Source organism: Phoca vitulina, unplaced genomic scaffold (assembly GCF_004348235.1).
Source record: "Phoca vitulina isolate PV1807 unplaced genomic scaffold, GSC_HSeal_1.0 scaffold14, whole genome shotgun sequence".
In the NCBI taxonomy this organism is placed as follows: Eukaryota; Metazoa; Chordata; class Mammalia; order Carnivora; family Phocidae; genus Phoca; species Phoca vitulina.
This window is the reverse complement of record NW_022589717.1, coordinates 38,949,859-38,966,420: the sequence shown is the minus strand read 5'-3', so window position 1 is coordinate 38,966,420 and position 16,562 is coordinate 38,949,859. Positions and strand designations below refer to the sequence as shown.

At 38.6% G+C, this 16,562-nt stretch overlaps 1 protein-coding gene across 7 annotated transcripts in view; it reads left to right on the top strand.

Moving 5' to 3' along the window:
• The first annotated feature begins 8,149 nt into the window (after positions 1-8,149).
• The window catches only part of MARCHF1 (membrane associated ring-CH-type finger 1), an 860,279-nt gene continuing 851,866 nt past the window's right edge, over positions 8,150-16,562 (top strand). For all 7 annotated transcript variants that reach the window (XM_032413131.1, XM_032413130.1, XM_032413128.1 and 4 more), the window contains exon 1: positions 8,150-8,486. The gene's annotated coding sequence lies outside the window, so the exon portion shown is untranslated. The remainder of the gene's footprint in view (positions 8,487-16,562) is intronic.

The following is a 16,562-nucleotide window of genomic DNA, read 5'->3' as shown; positions in this document are numbered from 1 at the left end:
AATCTCATACGCAAGGTTCATTTTTAATGGTTGAAATCACTTGTTTATTAGACTCTAGCTGGTTAAATAAATTCCCGAAGACTTCAAAGTTAATACAGCTCTAAACTTGCAGTATTAGCAGCTTGTTTGGAGAAAGGTCCAGCATACAGGTCTATAGTGGAACATAACAATTTCATAGCTAGTCATCATTTACTGCGGAAAAAATATCTCTGCAGTGAAAATTACCCTCCCCCTTGTTCAGGACAACTGCAGAGAAAACTCTCCTGTCTAGATAAATGGCTTCAGGGTCTCAGGTTCCCTGGCAACAACTCTAGAGAGCTTATTAATGTGATATCAGGAAACTAAACTATGATTTTATAACATTGACAGTTCTGTTAGACTCAGCAGTCTGTTGAAAAATGGAATATCTGTAGGCCCAAACAATTTTTTCCACTTCATTTTTTGAAGTTTTATTAACCCCCATGATCCTGGGCCTTAAAAGCATTGGTTCCTTTTTTTATATATGCATTATAAATTAGTCTTTAATGAACATCTTTGTAGATAAATATTTTTTCCCTGAATTTCTGGTTACTTCTCTAAAAAAAAATCAAAACATTACCTCAAAGGCTGTAAGAATTCCTAAAACATTTGGCATGTATTATAAGTCATAAAAATCTTTACTTGATATTGAAAAATTGTATCTCAATTTTTTAGTTTGAAATTTAGTTGAATTTTCACACTTTTTTGTTTGCCAATGGCAAAAAGTTTTTTGTGATTTCTTTATGTCACTTTCCTTCTTATCTACTGAGGTTTTAGTGCTTTTATTGATTTATATGAACTCTTTATATATTGAATATGCCAACAATATCTGCTGAAAACATTTAATCCAGGTTATTAAACTTTAAATTTTAATATGGTATTTTTGATATTCAAAAAATTTTGTTGTTTAATAAAACATATTGCTATTTTTATTTTTGATTTCTTTCATGGCTTCTATCTTAGAAATTCCTTTTCTATTGAGATAAATGTATATATTCTTCTTAATTAATATTTTTATAATGTTTAACACAAATCCATCTAGACTTACTTAGGTTCATAAACCAAATAAAACAAGTGATTTAACTTGTGCATCAGATTTTTATTATATAAAATGGGAATAATGATTGTACCTACTTTTAGAAGGTTGCTGTGCAGTTTAATTAAGTTAATTAATGTGAAGTGCTTAAAGCAGACCCTGATGTGTAGTAGACAACAAATGTGATTTTTTAAAAGATTTTATTTATTTATTTTTGAGAGAGAGAGAGAGAGAAAGAGAGAGAGAGAGCACGAGCAGGGGGTAGGGGCAGAGGGAGAAGCAGACTCCCCACTGAGCAGGGAGCCAAATGTGATACTCCATCTCAGGACCCTGGCATCATGACCTGAGCCGAAAGGAGACGCTTAACAGACTGAACCACCCAGGTACCAGACCCTCAATAAATGTTAATCATTATTCTTCATAACCATTTGTCCAAGTTCTAAAATTTAGAAATCTATGATTATAGAAAAATTTTCACAATTCATTGGCATAAAATGTGACTGAACTGCTATATGGTTTATTTTATCATGCTTGGTATGAACCTTCATCTATTTCACTGCAGACAGAATGTTGTGTTTGATTTCAGGGTGCTGACCTAGGCCCCTGTGGGGATAGTGTACAAAATACATTACAGACTCTATGCTTTCTTTTTAAAATAATAGGTGGGTAAAAAGTTTTAGAGTGCAATTAGTCCCTGAACCTGGATTTGGGACTATATTAGTTATTGATCAGCTGCTAAATGCCAAGTACCATTTTAAGTATTATCTGTGTTCTGTTATTTTATTTGATCATCATAGTGATCCAGTCATACATTTATTCCTTCAAACAGTAGTTTCTACATTCTGTTCACGGTGTTTGGGATGTATCATTCATCAAACAGATTAATTTCTCCTTCTTGCTTGGGGATGGCATCTTATTTCCTTGAGATCATGTCATCACTCTTGTCATAATTAATAAAATAAACTTTTGGGAGGAGTGAGAATTAACACTGCATTAAAAGTACACTAGATTTGCACATGTATCTTGATTTAAAAATATTAAAATAAATCGAGGAAAATTAATTTGGACTGTATTTTACAGGAGAAAGTGAAGTTTAGAGAGATGAAGATATATTGAACTCAAGGTATAGTAAAAGGTAAAACTAGAGTTAACACGTTTGGAAGGCCATCCTCTTTCCACTGTTCCATTTTTATGTCTGTTGGAAAGATCTCTAACAGAATAGATTTTCCTTTTCCCCTTTTCCCCCTTCTCCCCTTTCTTGTCCTAGTCAGTAAAATCAATTACATGTAATTTAATGTACTGTATCTGTTCAGGACATAGCTCAGGAGGCCCTGTTCAGATCTGTTACAAATATTACCCTACCTTTGTATCACACTTCTACTCTACTTTCTTTTTTTATAAAATCCTCTCAAGTGAGAGGTGTCTAAGACAGATATCATTAACTTCCTTTTCCAAATGAGAAAGATAGGTGGCTAGGTTAAATGAAGCAGTATGGCAATTTCCATTTTTCTTTCTTTCTTTCTTTCTTTCTTTCTTTCTTTCTTTCTTTCTTTCTTTCTTTCTTTCTTTCAAGATTTATTTATTTTAGAGAGAACGTGCAAGTGGGGGGAAGGGCAGAGGGAGAGAAAGAGGGAAAGCAGCAGACTCCCTGCTGAACCAGGAGCCTGACCCAGGGCTCGATTTCACAACCTGAGCCTGACCCAGGGCTCGATCATGACCTGAGCCGAAATCAAGAGTCAGAGGCTTAACCTACTGAGCCTCCCAGGTGTCCTAGCAGTGTGGCAATTTCAAAATAACTTTTCTTCATCCTCTCCTCCACCTTTAAACAAAACTTGTTCCTCTATGACCACTTCTAAGTCATGTTAGTGCCAATGACCAGCACTACAGACAGAGCGATTAGAAAATGAGCCTAAGATCGTGGGATGGACTCTGAGAAGCAAACTGAGGGTTCTAGAGGGGAGGGGGGTGGGGGGATGGGTTAGCCTGGTGATGGGTATTAAGGAGGGCACGTACTGCATGGAGCACTGGGTGTTATACACAAACAATGAATCGTGGATCACTACATCAAAGACTAATGATGTATTGTATGGTGACTAACGTAACATAATAAAATAAAATTAAAAAAATAAAAGATCGTGGGATGGGCCCCCTGTCATGTAAAATAAAGACGTTTAATGACAGAAGAACATACTGAAGCCAAAGTCAAAATTACATTAATGTTTAGATCACAAGTATGCGATAGATTAATTTATGTCTGCTAACATATCTCATGAATATAAGGATTACTATTATTTGTGTACATTATTTAATTTATGAGAGATTAATACAAAAAGCTAGCTTAGCAGCATATCTCAACAGAATGATAATCTGTTATATGTACCTTCTAACCTTTCCACAAATCCATTCAAATAACCCTTGTTAGCAGAATTGCTGAACATCAGCCAATTACCAAAAGGTAAGATAAAGAAAGGATTTTGAAGAAATCTATACTAAACCTTTCTATTTAAAGAAGCTCAGTTACACATTTGGGTCTGGGGAATATTACTTTCTGTGATAAAAAACATATGGGGCATTTGAGATACAATATGTAAAATGATCTATTTTCCTTGTTAATATTCACAGCAGGGAAGAAAGGCTTCATTTGGATAGGTGGTATAGTTTCCCTTCCTGGACCCACAAATGGATTCGCTGTATAGAGAAGATAGTTGCTGAGGTAGTCTTTGTTTTTACTTAAATTAATGGCTTATGATTATTTTTCTTAATTTCATTTTACAGTGATCTGTCTCCAAGTGCAAAAATCACTGCACCTTGCTTTGTGTCTAAAACTGTTTAAGGACAGATTGGAAACTAAAATTCATTTGGTATCCTGAGAATCTTTTTCCTTGTAAATAACTTTGGAAGCATGCATTAAGAGGGATAATGGAAATAAAATTCCTGTTGAATTTAGTGACTGATAGCAAAGTTCACAAAAGCATATTGTCCACCTTGCCAAATAAAATATATGTGTGTACATATATATATATGTAAATGAAATCAGCATGCTTCCATTTTCTCAAAGGAAAAATTATCTAAAAGTTGCTGGCATGCTATTATGTGGCTGTATGCATTTAGGCTGACAGAATAAAATCTTAAATTTGTCTTGTTACAAGTTTAGTTGCCTGGACAATTTTTGTAATCTCTCTAGGTATCTTTCTTCATCTTCAAGAGAGGTTAATAACACATTCATGTCATGGGGGCAATTTTAAAGATCAAATGGACTAATACATGTAAACACTTAGCACAGTATTTGGTACATAATAAAGGTTTACTAATATTAGTGTTGCTTATTATTTATTATTTATCAATGGTTAACAAATTCATACCCAGGAGAACTTGTTTTTAAAAAAAATTAGCTAGGGTATTAAAGAGGGCATGTACTAAATGGAGCACTGGGTGTTACATGCAAATAATGAATCATGGAACACTACATCAAAAACTAATGATGTAGGGCGCCTGGGTGGCTCAGTCGTTAAGTGTCTGCCTTCGTCTGGTCGTGATCCCAGGGTCCTGGGATAGAGCCCCGCATTGGGCTCCCTGCTCCACGGGAAGCCTGCTTCTCCCTCTCCCACTACCCCTGCTTGTGTTCCCTCTCTCGCTGTCTCTCTCTGTCAAATAAATAAATAAAAAATTCTTAAAAAAAACCCCAAACTAATAATGTAATGCATGATGATTAACATAACATAGTAAAATAAAAAAAATTTAAAAAAGCTTATTTCCAAAGGGATCCGGAGCAAAAAAAAAAAAGCAATTAGCTATTAATGAGTTTATTAACTCAGATAAAACCAGAGTAAAAAAAGTTTTATATTTCATGAAATCCACAAAGGAAAATATTAAAATGTGTCTACTTTCCCACCCAAAACATTCATTGTTTTGGTGAAGAGAATCATGTATCAATATGAAAAGAGTGTAGCAGAGCATCAATAATTGAGGCAGAGTTAATATTTCCACTCTGAATCTTCAATTCTAAGGTTTAATATAGTCACCATTTAGGTAAGATAAGAACATAAGTTAGGTTTGTAAGATATGAGTTCAGATGTAAATTTTTTCTAAGAATTATGTTATTTTTGTCCATGTAACAACTGAATGTTTTGTTTTAGTTATTTATAGACATCCATTTGGATAAAAATATCTTAAAATATTCAAACAGCATGACTTAAAAATTACAAATAAGGATAAAAGAATGCACTGGAAGTGAGAAATGTCAGTGACACAGGTGGGGATCTCGGTAGGTTAATACACAATGGGAAAGAAGTTCTTGTAGAGATGTAGTAAATTCACTCCGCTAAAATTGAGGGCCACAGTGAAGGTCCCAGCACAGTATTTTTAATTTTCAAAAACAGCCAGAATAATAAAACTGATTACTTTTCCATAGGACCTGTCAACCTAAACAAAGAGAGGGGAATAATTAAGCAAGAACGTTTATCTGGGATCAAAGAACTGCAATTCGTGGTGTGCAGATTTGTGTAGCAACCCAAATTGTGTTCCACTAGGGAGCAAAAGTCAGGAGTTTCTAAAGCAAAAAAGGATTATTTGTTTTTTTTTTTAAAGATTTTATTTATTTATTTGACAGAGAGAGAGAGGCAGACAGAGGGAGAGTGAGAAGCAGGCCCCCCACTGAGCAGGAAGCCCGACATGGGGCTTGATCCCAGGACCCTGGGATCATGACCTGAGCCGAAGGCAGACGCTTAACCGACTGAGCCACTCAGGCGCCCCCAAAAAAGGATTATTTGTATATGTTGTTTACAAAGAGCTTTTGATTGGTGTTGGCGGCAGAGAAAAAAAAAATCTTGACTGAAAATAATTGGTTGCTAAGCAGTTTCTTACTGTAGTAAGTTGCAGGTGTTTGATCAGAGTCCTTGGAATATTTGTGGTTTGACCCAGTTCAAAAGTTCACGTTTCCACCCTTAAGAATGTGCATAAGGCCCATCTCCTTAATGGCCTTATTCCATTTTAAAACCCCTTGACATAAGTGACCCATTTCATTTCACCTTTCACAGACCAAATACATTATCACATATGAATGCGTTTCATTTTTCTTAAAGGAAGAGATAGAGGTTTTGCTTTTAGCCCTTTAGAGCAGTGATTAAAAAAAAGTGAGGGATATTTTTTTCTGATCTTTTTGGTTATATGTCTAAATTTCCTAGATCTGCTAACTCCCTTTGACCTTCCTGTCTCCACACTTGTGTGTTAGTCCAGAGAATGCTGAAGAACAGCAAGATAAACAGAGGCAATGAAGATAGATGGGGCATCAGAGAAGCAATCTAGGAAGGAAGGTTTTACAACTTGACCTTCTGATATACTTAGAACAGCATCATTAGCAGTTCTAATTACTTTTTTTCAAGCGATTAGATTGTTTGTCTATTCTCAAAGACGGTCATTGCTTACATTACCAAATTCTTACCTCTCTTAGTTTTTTATCTAGTTTCTTTCCTACTTGCCCTGATTTTAAAAAATGGTCATTATTTTGATACCTAAAATACTAATTTCTTAAAATACTTTAATTTGAAAAGAAATAAATGTTAACACTTTTAGATTTCCTACACTATTTTCAAACTATGTGCATCATGGCCTTTTTGATACTTTATTTTTTAAAAGATTTTATTTATTTGAAACAGAGACAGATGGGGGAGGGAAGGGGAGGAGGTGAGGGGGGAGGGGAGGGGGGAGGGCCAGAGAGGGAGAAGGGACTCCCTGCTTCCCACTGATCAGGCTGCCTGATGCAGGACTGGGTACCAGGACCCTGAGAGCATGACCTGAGCTGAAGGCAGTCACTTAACCGACTGAGCCACCCAGGCACCCCTTTTTTGATATTTTATTTTTAAAAATAATTTCTGATCCTGGTTTTTCACAATTTATTACCTTTTCCTAAGAAAAGTCCTAGTGGATTTCACAATTCCCCAATGGATTAACAAGCCTATTTAATACACCCTTCAAGTCCTTATTATTCTATTGAGTCTTTCTCTTTGTATTTACAAAGATTAAGGAGTTCCTAATTGTACTTATATTTGCAATAAATGCTATTCCTAGTCTCTACACTTCTAAAGGATGACAGTGGATGAAGCCACTGGCAGAGTCTGCATGTTCCTTAGTAGGCACTCTCAGTTAATCTTGTCTGATCAGCTTTAACTGTTGGGGCTCTCCTAAGCAACCTTAGTTTCTTCCAGGGGTGATAGAGGTAGGTAACTCCGGAGGCTTCCAGAGACTGCTTGAAGCACTGATTGATGAGTGCAAACTGTCAGTTGTTGGGATCTGTTCTTTGAACAGCAAGATTTTAACATGAAGCCACGCTGGATTGGCCGAGGGCTGGATCTCAGATCTGGGGTGCGCCTGTGTGTGTTTCCATTAATTGTACTGAAGAAGCTGTCTATTCCTCCAATAAAACACCTATTGATATTTTAAAGAATATCAAGCAAAAATAAAGTTGACATCACATCTTTTATGGCTTTTCATGAACCTCTTGTGATTTAAATGTTTTCATCACCGATGGCAATCCTTTGGGGGAGGCCACGAGGAAGTCACCGCTAGAGTGACCAATAGTATTTGGTGAAGAGGAAATGAGGAAAAACTAAGGCCACGAGTGAGTTTCTGCTATTGGTTTCTCTCTTGGGAGCAGCGGTCTTTTCGCTGTCAGTTTCGTTTCAGTGTCGTCGCGACCCCCTAGTTTCCCAATGTTTTGTTTCAAATTCTTTCGCCTATAAACCGTGAGTCTTTCTTCATCCTTTTTAGCTGCTTGTCCCTGAGGCTGCCACCGGTCAGACATCCTAAAACTTTCTCACTGAGGCTGGAGCTCTGGAATCCCAGGGGTTCTAGGTCATTCTCCTGGCTGTAGCATAGGGGTCCAGCACCGTGCTGGGGCGCAAGAGAGGCTGAGAAGCCAAAAAAACTTTCTTCTTACCCTTGGCATTTGCCGTCAGTCTGAATACTGAGTTAGGGATCTTTGCAGCAGAGACGGCACTTTTCGTCCTGGGCTTTCTCCCCACCACGCCCACCCCGCTCAGAGCCACCTTTCAACAGACACCTCCTCGTCCTGGCCTGGACTCCAGTTATACTGGGCAGACAGGTTGTGGGTACGCCGAAAGGCTCTGCTGCCGCCCCCGCCCGCGCCGCGTTCCCCGCGTGAGCGCTGGATTATTCTAGTCTTTGAGCATGGCAGATTTCCACCGGATGACATCATGGGAGCCGAGTGAGTGCCGGCTCCGAGAGGGGGACGGAGAAGGGGAGGGGGAGAAGAGGAGGGGAGAGGGCTGGGAAGCCGAGCCAGAGCCGGGTGTACGTCCGCAAGCTGGGGAGGAGCGCTCCGCCCGCTGCTGACAAAGGATGGGAGGATGCCTGCGCCGCGGGATGGTCGTTGCGCTCCGCCGGGCGGCCGCCTGAGCGACTTCGCCCTCCGCCGGTGAGTGATTGCAAAGATCATTCAATCAGCCTCGCTGCGAGCCCGCACCCTCCTCGGCTCGCCGTCCCGGGCGCCTGTGTCCCTGACCCCGAGCGGGGCTTGGCACAGTACCAGACTCGGAGCACAGGCAGCAGGTGCCTTTGCCCGGTGGGTCCGCGGAGGAGCCGAGGCTCCCGGCTGGGGTTCGTGGTGGGTGCTGGGACCCAACTCCCGGGCGGCGGGCTCGCCTGCGGGCGCCGCTCGGGTGAGCGGAGGCTATTCCAGCCGGCTGCCTGGGGCTAGTTACCTCCGCTGGCCCGCCCTCGCCCAGCCGGCGCGCTAGCCTTTTCTGGTGGCTCCCCAGTGCGCGGCGCGCTGTTTACACCAGCTTCGTACTAGTCAGCGAACCGCACCCCTCGGAAAGCGCGGAATCGAGGACGGCCACTTTACAGGCTCACGAGCTTCCAGTGTGGGCTTGAGGAGGGCGGGCACCGATCACCCAGGGAGGGCGGACGGCCAAGGACCACCGAGGGCAGCCTTTGTCTTGGGTGTAGCGCTAATGCGCGCAAAACTGAGTCAGGCTCCCCGCAACTGTCGAGTCGGATCCGGGTCCCCGGCACCCGCCCGCTAGGGCAGGGATGCCATTGTGTTCCTGCTGCAGGCGGGACTGAGAGCTGGGACTTAAGACATCAGAAGTGTCCTGCGCCCACGGTGAGTGTCGCAGTTATCCAGGTGCAGGGCGAGCTTCTTAAGCTCCTGGAAGTGAAGTGACCAGTTGAGGCCGAAAGACGCCCAAGTTCTGTCCCCAAGTGGTGTGAGTCAAAGAGCAAACTTAGGGAGACCCACGCTGGCTTTCTTTTTTTCTGGTTTCTGAAGCGCTTATCTTGAGGATTATTTGTGGCAGGTGGATGGAGTAAGAGGCACGTTCAGTGTACAGTTGGGGAGACCCACGTCTTCTTGGCAATCCCTTTTGTTATTCAGTAGTTTCGGAAGAGGTTTTCTTGCTAAACGCGTTTGAGATCTGTTCTATTACAGAGCTTTGAGGGCTTAAGGAGAAACGATTCGGAACCTGCTCAGGTGTCTTCGTTTAGAGTTGTGCTGTGTGCAAAGTGCTGGAACGCCAGCATACCAATACCCACGCCTCCTCCCTACCTGCAGGTTTGACACACGTTTTATCAATGAATTCCTTCTGTTTGGGAAGAGTCCGATGTTCAGATCAGAGAGAAGTGGCGATACCTATCGGAATATTTGATTTAAAGTCAATTTATTTCTAAAAGAAACACTTTGTTAAAAAAGTGGAAGGAATGAAAGTTTGTTGCTTTGGGGTTCAGTTACTTTATTTTGAAGTTTCATTCACTGCAATCTAAGATATTTAAAAATTTAAGAGCTGTTTTATATTCATGGATTTAGCGTATAATAAATCATCCCTGAATACAAAGGAGATTCTTATATACAAGTTTGATGTTCCAGCAGCTAACATAATGCTAAGGTGGAAGAAAGTAACAACCTCAGTTATAATTCAAATAGTAATTTTATTTTCTTTTTCTTAGAAAAAGGCTTACTGGTTTTCCTTTAGACTGTTTCTTTTTCTTCAAAGACAGGTGATCTTTTTAAATATGGAAGTATAAAAGTAAATTTTCTTGACCAGTGATTGATCTTCTGATAAAGGTTGAGGTCTTTTTAGATCAGACGTGACAGAAAATTATTGGAATTTAAAAATGTGGTGGAAGTGAAAAAGGAACTACCTGGGTGAAATGATGGAGGGAGATTTTACTAAATATAAATGGTGGGACTGAGAGGATGTCACGTCAGTTTAGCTTTTGGAAAAGCTCACTGTGTGGCATTTGTGCACTTGTCTCTCCTTCTGGGAAGTACATCATTACATCTTTGATTGTGTTACTTTTTGTTGAGAGACCAGTGATATGAGCTGACATCTATCCAGGACTTTGGGGGTTAACAGCAACATTTTCTCCATGATTCAGAAATAATTTTTATTTCATTATTTGTTTCCTGATTTCTTATCACAAAGGGCTCCACCTGTTTCTTCAAAAGTTTTATCTCTTTTTAACTTTGCTGTACTCATGTCTTTATAGTAAAAGTTAAGGAGCTTTTTATGAACGTTCTTAGAGAACCTGTTGCTCATGTTGGCTGCTTTTCTTACATATTATACTGACAAAATCTCTTTTTGAAACTAGCCCGTGAACATATGGGCTGCTGATGTGCTTCTGTGATGGGGTGTACCCAACATAAAGATAAACATTTGTATAAAATGCATATAATCCCAATCAGACAATCAGTGAGCAATCGTAAGCAGGAGGCATATGGTATTTGGCTAATGGTTTTTGGCAAATGATATTTCCTCTAACAATAGAATGTTTACTCCCTTCATGTGGTAAGTAAAAATCTACATTAAAGATAACAGGTTATGTTTTATGTTTGAGATCTTTTGTTTCAAAAATATTTATCGAAGAAGGTAAAAAATGATCTGGGACTTCACTACACTGGAATATGTGAGGGAAGTGCTCAGAAAGTGTAAGCATCTTATAAATATATATGATTTCATATATTTGATTGGCAGTAAAATATTATTTTTAAAAACATGGACTAAAATAATGTCCTTGAACTAGAGAATATTACCATGATGTTCTTTAAGGTATTCACAAATATTTTGGCTATTTTGTTATACAAGGTTGCTTAACTGGGGAAGATGAGAAGTTGTGTTATAAGACAAAAGCAAAACTCTATAGTATATTGCCCAGAGTAGGCCATAATGATGTTTCAAGGTCATAGAAAAGAGCAAGATGTCAGAATACTGGAAGATTTCTAGAAAAGAGTATGTAGGAGGACTAAGATTATATTAGATGGCCTCTTGTTTTCACTGTTCCAATTATTTGATTTGAACAGATACTATAGGATGTCTGTAATACAGTGAAACTCTCTGCCTTCCTTGAGGCAAAATTATATCTTGAACTCAGAGATTGTTTCATGGGCTTTTCCATGCTGTTTTTCAAGTTCTAGTTTAAGGATGTTTTATGGATCACAAAACATTGTGGTATTAACTTTTGTGTAGGCCTTCAGTATGGAAATTGGTCAGTAAAATCTTTTTGACAAAAAGTTTTGGGGTCTCAGCTTCTTCTGGAATTGTAAGTTAAGAGTGAAAGTCAACAGTTATGAAACAGTAGAAAATATTCAGGAGTGTGATAATATCTTATTCATTGGGTTAAAATAGCATCATTAATGGAGTTTGTAAAAACAAAATTAAAGAAAATTTGAGACAAAATCTCCAGAAGCCAAAATTATCCCTTTGTTGTGTATTGGACACATCGTGCAACTTAATGGACCTCTATGATATGATTACTATTTTTTTTATAGATTTAATTTTTAAGTAACCTCTACATCCACAGTGAGTCTTGAACTTACAACTCTGAGATCAAGAGTCACGTGCTCTATTGGCTGAGCCAGCCAGGTGCCCCTATCATGTATTTTCTACTTCCCCTTGTCAGAATGATGAACACTGGGTCAGAAATATGTGTTCGAGTTTTGACTTTGTCATGTAATTGAGGACAGGCTTCTGAATGTATTGAACATTTGTTTCCTTCCCCATAAAATAAAGATGATAATATCTGCTGTGCATTTCTCACAGGGTATGACGTGCACAGTAAATGAGCTGATTTCTATTTTAAACATCTGGTATTTTTAATTAGCGGCATTCTTGACAATTCATTTATTACAATTTGTCATAAAAATTGTTAAATAGGTTGTTGTATGTCTTTTTAATTTACAAGTTTGCTGGCAACAAATTCTCTCATTTTTTTGTGCCTGAATATATTTTTGTACAGCCTTTATTTTTAAAGACTGTGTAAGTTAAGTGCAGAATTTTTGTGTGGCTCTTCTTTTCTTTCACCACTTCAACTAGTTATTCTTTTGACTGGGGCTCTTGCATCCAACCTGTCAGTCTTGTTGTTTTGAAGATCATGTGTCTTTATCTCTGGCTGATTTTAAGCTTTTTCATTCGTCTTTATTTTTCCTCAGTTTTACTGTGATGTTCCTAGGTATGGTTTTCTTTTTATTTATTCTCCTTAGAGTTTGCAGAACTTCCTGAATTTGTGGATTGATGTGTTTCATCAGACAAAATTCATTGGCGAATTCTAGATTTAGAGCTCTACTCCATTCTGTTTCTTTTCTCTTTTCTGAGACCTCAATTATATGTTTAATATGTGGTTTCACTGTGCCCAACATGCTCTTATGCTTGTTTCACTATTTTCTACTCTTCCTTTCTCTCTATGCTTGTTTGGATATTTTCTTTTGACCATTTCTTCCAGTTTACTAGCCTTCTCTCCGTCACTATAGTTGTCATGCTGTCAAGCTCTTCTGTGGGTTAATACTCTAGTTATTGTATTTTTTTGGTTTTCAAATGTACATTTCATTCTTTTCTATAGATACCAATTAATCTATTTTCCTACTGTTTCCTCTGTTACCTTGAACATACTAATCGAAATTATTTTAAAGTTTTGTCGGTTAATGCCAATAACTGGATTACTGCGAGCTTTTTTTCAGTGTCTCTCTTTAGTCTTGGTTTTAGTAATTGTGCATAAAATTCTAGAGGCTCTAGATGATTTATCCAAGTCCAAAGAGTTGTCTGCTTTCCTTCTGCTAGGCAAAGAAAATGGAGAGGTGGCCGCCAATCCTTGCAACCCAATCAGTGACTGAGCTGACTCAAGTACTAGTAACCTTCATCCCTTGCCGGGGAACCTAGCTGCCAAGGCATAGATATTTAGAGCATCCACTGGTGCATCCACAGGTACTAAACACGATTCGGGGCGGTACTTCTGAGAATCCTGCTCTTCGTTTCAGAAGCTTTCTTCCTAGCATCTTATGTGTAGCTTCATATGTCAGCACATGTCATGAGGGTGAAACCATGCCTGTGTCAGTTTGGTGCTTCATCATTTATTTTTCACTCAGATCTTGGTCCCTCCTGGTCCTAATTTTTATTTATTTTTTTATCTCCAGTCCCGCAAGACTGCCAGAATTTCTGCTGGATTCCCTTTCCCATATCCATGGTCCCTGCTCAGGCAAAGGCCGTATTCTCAGCCTCTTGGTGTGTGTCTAGATTGGCAGATGTCCCCACTCTTCATCCCAGGGGAAAAAAAGCACCATCAAAATTCAGCTCACCTCTTGGATGCTTCCTCCATCTAAAATCTCAAAGCTAGTAGATTCAAATTCATGGTAACTAAATAAACAAATTGGCAAAACGTTTCTTTCTCTTAAGAGTGCTACACACACACAACACACACACACACATACGTGTATATAAAAACCCACTTTTTTTCTGAACATAGGCACTCCATTATCTATGAATCCCCCTAACTTACAAATAAATTCCACCTATAGGCAGTGAATAATGCGGGAGTCCAGAGCTTCCCTCTTCCTAGAAACAGCTGTCCTTTGTTTTCAAATTGTTACTCAGATAAGCAACTGCTACGGACTGTTATCTTGCCATTTGCATATAATGGAGTCAAGAAGTTAATAGTGTATCACCTTTTCTTATTGGTATACGGATGAATATCCCAATACCAAGAATATATTTCTTCCAGAAGAAATGTTGCAAATGGTGGTTGGTAGTTTTAGAAATAATGTCTTTAACGATATAGTTCAAGTATGGCTTATTATTAACTACTCTTCTGTGGATTGACCTAGAATTTTTGTTGAATCTGTCTAGTGATGGATAGATATTCAAAGTGAACTAAAATATATAATGCTATTTTTAAGTGATTGTATATTCCAGGTAACATATTAGAAACCACTGAGTTTTTGACATACAACCAAGTTGTTCAGAATGCCTGGAATGGGTTCTTTGCTTGCCTTCCTTCCCTTCAGTGTCCTAAGGTACCTTAGGAAATTCACTGAAGCTTGGTGAGAGTGATAAATTAGGTATTATGGTGTTGCTTGCTCATGATTTGAGACCCATACTCTGCTGAGAAATGCTTTGATTCTCATAAGGTGTATCATATGCCTCTTGGGCCCTGCCATACATCCTTTCAGACTCACTTCCAATACTGTCTGTGACCATGGCAAACATTGTAGGTAAGCTGTGCCTCCATTGTTTTGACTTCTCACTTTGAACTAATGCTGAGTATCTTTTAACTTCTGCTCTGTAATTTTACCAACATGTCTTATTTCTCCCTCTGCCCCTAAAAGTGCAGCCTAGAAGTGGGGAGGAGCTAACACCACTTAGAGGACTCCTCAGTCAGTAGCAATGGGTGGGCAATTCTGAGGGAGAGAGGCTTTCTGTAGCTCCTCTCAGGGTCAAGGTTGAGTGAAACCTTACTTGGCCGTGGTGATGACCCAAATCCATACACTTGTATTGGCTTTTATTCCCTATTTCACTTTACCTGGTGCTTCATTCTTACTTTCTGAGATCATCTTCTACTATTTGCACATGACTTTTTACTTCACATTCTGCTTTTGAAGGGAACTTGGCCTAAGATATATGGTAAATTACTTTTTTTTATATAGAGGAAAATAAAACAAAACAAAACAAAACAAGAAACAGAATCAGGACTAAGCCATGTCCATTTACAGTGAGAGAAACGGTAAAGAAAAAGCTAAAACAATGTATTTCTCAAAGGTATTTTATTTACAAATTAATCATCTTTCAGGTCACCAAATGAGGCCAGTGAAAGAATTCTTTTACTAACTATGAGGTCATCTGTTGACCCAGTCAATTTCCCTCCTTCCCTTCTTTTTTTCTTCCCATTAATATGTATTTCCTGGCTAGATCCTGGTGGCATAATGAGTAACAAAATGTGGCATGATTACTGCCTCTTTGGAAAGTTTTATTTCTGTGAAATTAATTAAGTGAAACCACACAAACAAGTGCACACATGCTGGAGTGAATGCCTTGAAGGACAAGAACACAGGGCGAGAAAGCCTATTACAGGAGTTTGACTTAGCTAGGGAGATCTGGGCAAGCCTGCTTGAGAAGGTGACACTTGAGTTGACATTGATCGAAAGGATGAAAACGAGTTAATTAGATGGAGAGAGAAGGGAAGAGTTTTCTAAGGAAGGACAAACGAAGTGTGCTCAGCCTTATTGTCGGGAAAGCTTGGCAGTTTCGAAGGAGTCAGACAGCCCCAAGGTGGGAGATGTGCCAAGTAGGAGGGACTGTCACAAAATGCTTTGAGTATTAAAGAATGAAGTGTGTATGCGTGTGTGTATGTGATTGTGTGTGTGTGTGATGGTGACAGTAAGGAGGGGCCTCATGAATAAACCAGATGATGTTTGAGCAAAAAACAAATACAGGGAGGATCTGGGGGAGAATAATATATAATATATAATATATGCAGACTAACAAATACTTAAAGTTACGAACATTTAAAAATATGAGGTAAGTGGGAATTGATAATTTTAAGTTAGTGAATTTCTAAATAAATAGCGTTGGAAGAAAAGGGATGAGATATTTATTCATTTATTCCTCAATTTATTTGTCCTACCTCTTGATGATACCTTAAGAACGTCATAAAAACTTCTAAAACTCTTTATATCTAAGTAGTTTTACATTGGGTCGTAGAATTGTAGGTAGACTTTTCTCTTCTAAAAGTATTTCAACTAAAATTTGACTTGAGATTGATTTTAATAGTGTCACACAGAAGGAGTCTGTAGAGATGCTGCTGAAGCATGGTGCATAGCCACATTTAATTACTCAATCCCAGATGAGTTCTCGTACTTCAGTTTTAATAAAGTTAAATTGCCTAAGTACCACACAAGTTTGTGTTCTGGTTCTGCTAATTTCTCCCAAATTTGAAATTCAGGAAACTAGAGACAAATTATTTCCCACTTAGAGCTATATTTCCTTTGATATTTCTTAGCAATTTTGCCTTAATGGAACCCAAAGTTATATTCCAGACACAGTGTGAAATGACCCTTTAAGATTTAGCATAATATATACAATAGCTCTTGCCAGCAGTCTTCCCTTTTTAATGATATACCTTGGTTTATTTTTATTGGTTACTTTAAAACTTAATCTTTTTAAGAAATCTCTTAATCCTGTATCCATTATTTTAAAAATGTTTAATAAATAAATGGAAAAACAAGTAT